Genomic DNA, 8,524 nt, shown 5'->3' with positions numbered 1-8,524 from the left:
GAGCCATGTGGGTACTGCTAGGCGACAAAGCCTCCAGGAGTGCTGGTGAAATCCTGTTGTTTAACTTGAAGATCCCTATATTCTCTACCGCCTGTCTCATCCCTCTGTCAGCTTTGTGTTGCGACTGTGCACGAGTCTCTGCTTAAAGTGCCTGTGTAGAAATAAGTGCATCAACTCCAATTTGTTAAATCAGTATTAATTCATGCAGAAGTTCCTGCTGTGTTTATTTAAGCAGTGTTCCAACAGAATTACCATTATAATTTAAATTATTGTTGTGAAAAGCCTTTTCATTAGAGTGACTGCTCATTGTCAACCAGGAAGACTTTGTTAAGGTCTTGTGAATGTGTGGGAGGTCACAAAAGTAATCATGCATACACCAAGGATCATATTAACATATAAATATCATACCTATGATCATAGCGATTTGATTAATAACTGATTAATACCTGTTGACAGCAAGCATTTTTTTGCAGGACAATGTACCACAAAATGAATCAATTATAATATGATAATAATACGATGATTTATTTATGACTTTTCTAAATCAGAGGCATGCAGAACCTGAACAAGTAAAAAAGTTTAAAATTCTTTTTTTTTTAAACAGAAGTTGGTTTAAACTGTGATACTGAACACCGGGGTTGTGTTCAGAGTCTTTCTAGGGAGAGAAGGCTCAGTGATCGATGCTCCTGTGACTGTTGACCTCGATTTAATGTATTCGTGAGTGTGTGTGTGTGTGTGTGTGTGTGTGTGTGTGTGTGTGTGTGTGTGTGTGTGTGTGTGTGTGTGTGTGTGTGTGATTGTGTGCAAACCAACCTTGGTGGTGCAGGCAGACTCTGAGCATAGCTTGCACTGAAGTAAACAAGGCTGTCGGGCTTTTTCTGTCCAATGGTTGATCGTCCCTAACGTGGCTCTGAGCACTGCCGCTATCAAACCCACAGATGGTTCTGTGGCAACCTCCTTTCGAAGGCATGCCTTCTCTTCTGTCTCTTACACACAAACACAAATATTCAGGAGCACTACAGCACAGACACACATGATTACACAGAGTCCAGATTTAAAATATACAATATGTATGTGTATATAATGTACTAAATGGCTTTTTGCATGTTGCATGTCTTGTTCTTCTGCAAACACGTGGAGGAAAGAAAGCTCATACATATATATATACACAGAGAAGTATGTTTTTTTTTTATAGTCAGGACCATTGAAATAAAATAGTCTATGGTCAGGACACTTGCAAACAAAAACACTATTCTAATAATAAAACAATGCACCACGTTGTACCCTGAGATGGTGTTAGTTATTTAGTCATATAGTGTACTTGCTTGAAAATAATAACCCATGGGATCAGACATTCTGTTATGTCATTCTACATTTCTTGAACCATTAGGAAGAACATTTTTGGTATAGGTAGATACATTAATCATCAAAAGAGAAATAATAAAATTGGACTGCTCACATGGTGTAAAATGCTTGCTGTTCTTACATTTTCTGCACAAGTTATCCATCATGTGCATCCAAGTCAAATGGATTTCCACCAACATAGCTGTCTAATAGAGCTACAACTCTGGCCAGTCCCATATTTCCTTCTTATATACAATCTATGCTTGTTTCCCACATTAATGAAGTCACAGACCCAAGTGAACTGTGACCTTTACGGCGGCAGCACATTCCAGAAACAGGCTGATTAGCATAACTGGAAAAATGTCGCCCTCCTTCCACACATGGATTATTATAATGGGAATTAGATAGAAGAAGCTAATGAAATGGTTGTAATTTAAAGATTAATAAACCGTGAACAGCAGTTTTATTATACATTCTTCCAAACCAGGAGGGGCTGCTGCTAACGGTGGAGACCCCATTATGGTGGTCTTTCTCCAACAATAACAAAGTTTCAGTTGCAGATCAGAAAACACTTTCATGAGTCTTTTTTGCAAACAATCTATTTTGTCATGCATGTATTAAGACGTGTTGGTCTTGCCAAGAAGATGAGAACATTTTATTAATAAACTCCAGTTTTACTGTAAAATGATACTCTGAAAAATGCAAGAAATTACAAATAGTGCAAAACAGCAGTGCATTAATAAAAGGGACAAAGATGTGTCATATGCTTGTGGTAACCTAGCAACCCCTGAAGTGGAACGGCAGAAAGCAGCATAAGATCAGAATTTGGGGAGGGAGAAACGCTGCTTTAGTGTTTAAAAAAATCTGTCTGACAATGTATCTTTGTATTTCATATAAAAATGAATTCAATAGCGCAGCTTTGGCAATAATGTGTCATCCACATTCATACCAATAAAGCGTCTTGGAATTAAACTGAAGTGAGAAAGAGAGGAGCAGCCTGCAGATGGCTTACATGTACGCATAGAGGCACACAAGTGTGAAAGAAAGAAAGATAAGAAGATGCAGAAGAGGATATGGTGAATATAAAGTAGAAAAAACTCAATTCAAAATGAGATGCAAAGAATTCCTGCTATAGTCTATTTGCTGCACCACACTGAGTCCATTTGCCATAGATTGTTTGTCAGTTGGCTAATAAGAACAACAGCTTAGGGGCAAAGAAAGTCGATAACAGCCTCTAAAGCAAAGCACTCTTTCCACAGATACAGATAAGAGCTCTCAAATTAAAAGCCCTGACTAAATGTCTTAACTTGTGGAAACAGCCATTGACAAAAAAAGATGTTCCATATCAGAAGGACTGACATATTTACAAATGCCTCCCTATGGATTTAGAGATACTTTGCCTACAGAGAGGTATTTGTTCTGTTTTATTGTATGCATTAAAGTACCAATGCAAATGCCGTCATCAAATTCATCAAATCACGTCACACTTCAAACCTCTGTCCTCTCTAGGTACTTCATTCCAGAGGCATACTGATGCATCTTTTCTGGCAAATAGCGGTAAAGAAAACACTAGAGATAAGACTCACTGTGAGTTTGCATCGAGGAGAACAAATACGGGTCAGTGTTGTCGTACAACAAGCATTAAATAGTGGCAAACTGGGAGACGACAGGCCAACAGACAGCTCCATGTATTCTCAAAGTCAACCATGTCCTGCAGGACAAGTAGAAAAATAACCAAAACAATGACACATCACACTTCCTGTCCTTTCTGTATTACAGCACAATGTTACAGACTGAAAATAGACATAGGAGTTTTTCTTTGTGTTAAACTGTGAGAAACAACAAGGCATTGCATTGTATTTGATCGTTTACACAGCACATACTTAAATACACAAAATGCATGCTATAGGATGTTTCTGATATTTAATGGCAGTCCAGTGTCTCAGCAGAACTGACTTGATCTCCTTCTGATAAGGGATGCAATATCCACCTATAAGCAACTAAAACAAGGGGCACAATGTCATAAATTGCCTGATTTGAATGTCTCAGATTGATGTGGGAGATTGTGGGTCGGATTGGAGTCGGAGGCCTAGTCACGTGAGCCATGAAAATTTCACAACTGCCTCAGCCACTCAATGAAGTTGCAGATCTAATCTATTTAGCATGGAAGCCATAATTAATGCATGCAGCAAGCGGGATAAAAAAACATACATTTCTTGTCTGTCAGGAAATAGTGAGTGAACTTTGAAAGAGCTGTCATGTATAAAAATGTGTACGAGTACAGTCAGAGGTAAAATTCTTTGGACGGCAGCAAGAGGGAAAATGTGTGTTGCTGTCGGTGAAAGTGAGTCAGCGTTTAACACCTTTGCATGAATAAAATGTACTGAGTGCAGTTAAGAGAAGCGTCAGGGATAGTGAAGAGACATTGGTGGTTTTTGCTGCTCGTAGAAAACACTTCAATACTTTTGTCCCCATTTGCGTCCAGTTCATGCTGCGTGTCTAATTACAACACAGCTTTCCAGACAGACGGCAACAAATAAGACCCCCGAGACAGTTGTGGGCGCTTTCTGGCGTACCACCTGTAAAAGAGTAAGATGTGACTGTGACTTCAACAAAGAGCTCTCTCAAGAGTCATCCAGTTTACATGTAAACGACCGGGATGAATAGAACATGCAAGTCAGTCACTTTGAATTCATTAAATGGGTTCAAGTCTGGCTCAGTAGACGTCTCCTCCTCTGTCGCTCTCATCTTCTTTGTATCTCCTTTCGACACCCGTGTTACTATTATTACTTCATTATTGGCATTGCCCAGAAATATTTAGGAAATTAAGATGATCAATACACTAGCGATCATTTTTCCACTGAAAGTTTAGAAATCTCTTTTGATGAAAAGACAAATAAACATGACGGTGCATTTAACCACTACTGGAGGGAGTGACAAATGAATACAGCCAAAAGGATCATGTTTATAATTAAAGATCACACCACTTTGTCCCGGAATAGAACTTATTATCTCAAAGTAAGCCAGGGAGACCACTCAACTTACTAATGTGAGTACCTTCCAGCCCTGTGGCAAGTATGAATATTTCATCAGCCAGTTGCAGATTTCAATATTTGATTAGCCTGTTGCAGGTGGGTAAGATGTGAAACCTTGATATTTTAATCACAGACGGAAGAGTCCCCATGCGGCATTTACTTTTACAATGTTCAATATTGTTGTAGCAGCCTGTAGGCTTACCACGCAAACTTTTCCTTGACCTGAATATCTAACAAACGCCAATGAATAGAGCTGTTTTTATATAAGAGGCTATTTTTTGGCAGCCTGTTTTGTAAACATGTGAATATACTGGTTGTGGGAAGGAAACGCATGCAGGTAACTGTTAAAGCACCAACATGAAATGGCAGCCACTTAAACAGTATGTTGTTCCTCCTGAAGCATGTGCATGCTCACACACACACTCTCACACACACACACACACACACACGCACACACAAACGCCAACACCCCTCTAACTAGATGCTTTTGTTGTTTAAGTCAGCGATAAACCAGATATTGCTACCACACAAGTGCAAAGCACACACACACATTCACACTGCTGCGCCTCTCTACCTTGTTGTATCATGACCACACATCGTTTTGTGACTGTGACACACTCCTGATATTCTCACTGTGAGCCCTAACATGGGCGATGGACTGGAACGCCCATGACTCTGTAATGCACACGGCTCAGCAGTCGGGTTAGGTTCTCACACGTGATCCCTGAAACCTCCCAGAAATACACACATACAAGCACACGCATACACAAACACACATATATAACTGTCTGAGTACACAAATTACCTCATTGGAATCTCATTATTTAAGGTTACTAGAGATTTTATGGAATGTATATGAAGAGAATACAATTGTGCCGCTCACCATCAGTAAAACATGAACGTGTTGCCACAGAGGTTTCACTGAGTCTCACCTGTGATGTTGGAACACATGCTAAGTTAATCAGAGGAGACACTTTCCTTCCCTGCAGCTCATATACACACACAATCATAGATTAACCTTGATCTACCTTGATCTTTGTGGACGTCCTTATGGGTACTCCCTCCATTCCTGTGACAAACAACACACACACACACACACACACACACACACACACACACAGAGAGAGCACTAACGCTGCTCTCATTCTCGAGCAATCAAGTGGAACTAACATACACATTCCTGCGGCTGTCAAAAAAACACACACACTCACATACACACACATACACACACAGAGGAAGAGAGACAAACAGGACATGTGCACAAATACATGCAAACAACCTTGCTGCTGTGTTTGTTGAATGCACAAAATATACACAACTTCACACACACACACACACGCACACACACACACACACACACTATGATCTCTGACTCACACAATCTCTCCCTATAGAAATGAATCACTTTGAGTCTCTTGAGCCAGACACACACACACACACACACACACACACACACAAACACACACACACACACACACACACACACTAGTGTACTACCTCGATGTTCTCATCATTCACACCAACGCTTGCTAAAGTCGGGAGGCATCCGTCTCTGTGGCTGACTTCATAGGTCAACTCTACGACAGTGGCCAGCATGTCTTCCGCCCTTGTGGAGGGTGTTTGATGGCCCAAGTCCATCTAGGATGACAAGAAGCCACACTTCAGCACTCAATTTGGGAAAATTAGATACACAACACACACATATTAGAATACAAATGCAAGACAACATTGTCTCTGCTACCCAGCAGGGCAACCTTAGGAGATGGGTTGTTTTTGTCCATTTTCTTAAAGAAGTGTTGTGTCAAAGGTCACATGGGAAACCTTTCCCCGACGGAGAATCACCTGCCTGACGTTTCACACCAAGACGACATCAGCCGTCATGCACTCGTAAAATAAAGCCGACTCTTCAATGCAAAAACAATGACAGAACAGCAGGGCATCCACATACGGCACAATCACATTCAAATTAGCAAGTTCAAAGATTTTGCGTATCTTCTTAGTGCAAAGTGTTATAGAGCATTCAAGCTGGCGAATGTTCATTTTATTAACCATAAATTAGGAGATGTCTTTGACAAAGTTCTCCTGAACATTTCAATATCCTTTGCAAATGTGTTAACGTATACATATTCACATTTTCAATCTGAAATGGAAAATGAAAAAAATATTTAGAAAATGAATTTTATTACAGGTCTCATGAATATTTCAATTGGGTTAACTTCACTCATCCATAAATTAAGATCCACTGCCCTCATGAAATATTGATGCACAAATGCAACATGTGGGCCTTCAATCATAGATGTGCTGTTTCACATACTGTTGTTACAGCAGGCTCTCCGGCTTTCATACAATTTAGTTGTGGTATGACTCTTTCCTGTGGACGACAGTGACACACACACACACACACACACACTTGAACTGAAATGTGCACACAGACAGTTGTGACAGTACAATGAAGCGACAAGTACAGTCAAAGTCACAACCTTTATTCTCCTCCTCTGACCAGTGCATGGACCCTCACAGTTACAGGCACAGCTCACTTGGTTCTGTAAGCCAGCACTCCAAATCCTCCTCAGTAAAATTAGGGAGGGTGTGTGTGTTTGTGTGTGTGTGTGTGTGTGTGTTTGTGTGTGTATGTGTGTGTGTGTGTTTGTGTGTGTGTGTGTGTGTGTGTGAGCATGAGTGGAGTCTGAAGCAATGTTGTGAGAGTGTGTCGTAATACTAGAAAGTGGGATTGAGGATATTTGTGCATGTGACCTCCTTCCTGCTACCTGATCTGCAAGATCCAATGACTCATAGCTTCTCCGCATGCAACCCACCTCCGTGTAAACGGGACTGCCGTGTATAAACAAGCAAACATGCAGACAATGACAGCAAGGCCTTTAACTGTAATTACTGATGTAATATAACACACATTAAATGAGGATAATTGGCTGATAAGAATGCGTTCACAGTTACTCTTTCCGAGATTGCAGTTGATGCAGATTACTGACCCGAACGTAGTAATTAAGAAAATAATATTGGAAACTGAGAGTGGAATTAAAATGCCGGCTCTGCATTTCTAATTAAGACATTGGTTGCTGTTGGTTTTTTTGTGTACAGAGAGCAGTGAAGGTCTCTCAATTTTTCCTCATCCTGGATTTATATTTCATAGATGAAGAAAGTCAAATAGTTAGATCAAAATGAGGGCACATTTCTCAACTTCTTTCACTTTAATTGACTCTATATACAAGCCCCCTCCCCACCCCACTAACATATACAGCCCCTTACTTGTCTCTATATTACTATAATACCACAGTACAAGATAACATTTACAGCAGGAGACATGCAGGAAAACATGCATTCTCCTATTAATATTACATAATGATAAATCCAAAATCGTTCAAACATAAGTGCAAAAAGGCACTAAATGGAATCTTATCCTGGTTTCAACAGCAGAATGTTTAACTGTTAATTGACATCAAAGCAAGCAAGCTCTTGAAACAAATGTAAGATACAAAAAGGACTCCGGCCTATTGTGTTCCTTTTCTTTGGTGTTTGCCTCATTTGAAGAGGAACAACGGTTTCGCCCTGAATCCATGACTATGATAATGATTGTATTTTTCATCTCCGTGGTTAGTATTTCAAACCCTATGATGAAGACTCAGGCGGAAACTCTAACTCTGGAGGTTTGGAAACTTTTTATCCAAGTCAGTGTGCAAATCCACAGATTAAAGCATTTTAAGCTTTCTTCATGAAGACCGCCCTGGGTCGCTCCTCTTCGTTATCGGAGAAAATCAGACAACTTCCAAACTGAAAATAAAGTCTTTAAAGCCCTTATACTTAACTTACCTTACCACTGTTCCTTCACTATCTGTTAGAGCTTTACATAATAGTGTTTAAAGGCCCATTCTGTTGATAGAGATTGTCTCTGACCTCTTCATACCAGTGCAAACAAAGAGAAAGTGCACCACTCGTAGGAGGATTTTATAACTGCAGGTGTTTTCCAGCCTGGAACATTTTAATTATCCAAGCACACAAAAAATGATTTGCTGGCATGAGCCCCCTTCAAAAACATGTACTCATACTTACCTGTTTATCTTTCTCACACAAACTGCCCACACACTAGGATGCAGTCTTGTGAACCAATCAACACATTGTACACTCAA

The sequence above is a fragment of the Cyclopterus lumpus genome, chromosome 21 (genome assembly GCF_009769545.1).
Source record: "Cyclopterus lumpus isolate fCycLum1 chromosome 21, fCycLum1.pri, whole genome shotgun sequence".
In the NCBI taxonomy this organism is placed as follows: domain Eukaryota; kingdom Metazoa; phylum Chordata; class Actinopteri; order Perciformes; family Cyclopteridae; genus Cyclopterus; species Cyclopterus lumpus.
Note: the sequence above shows the minus strand (reverse complement) of the source record.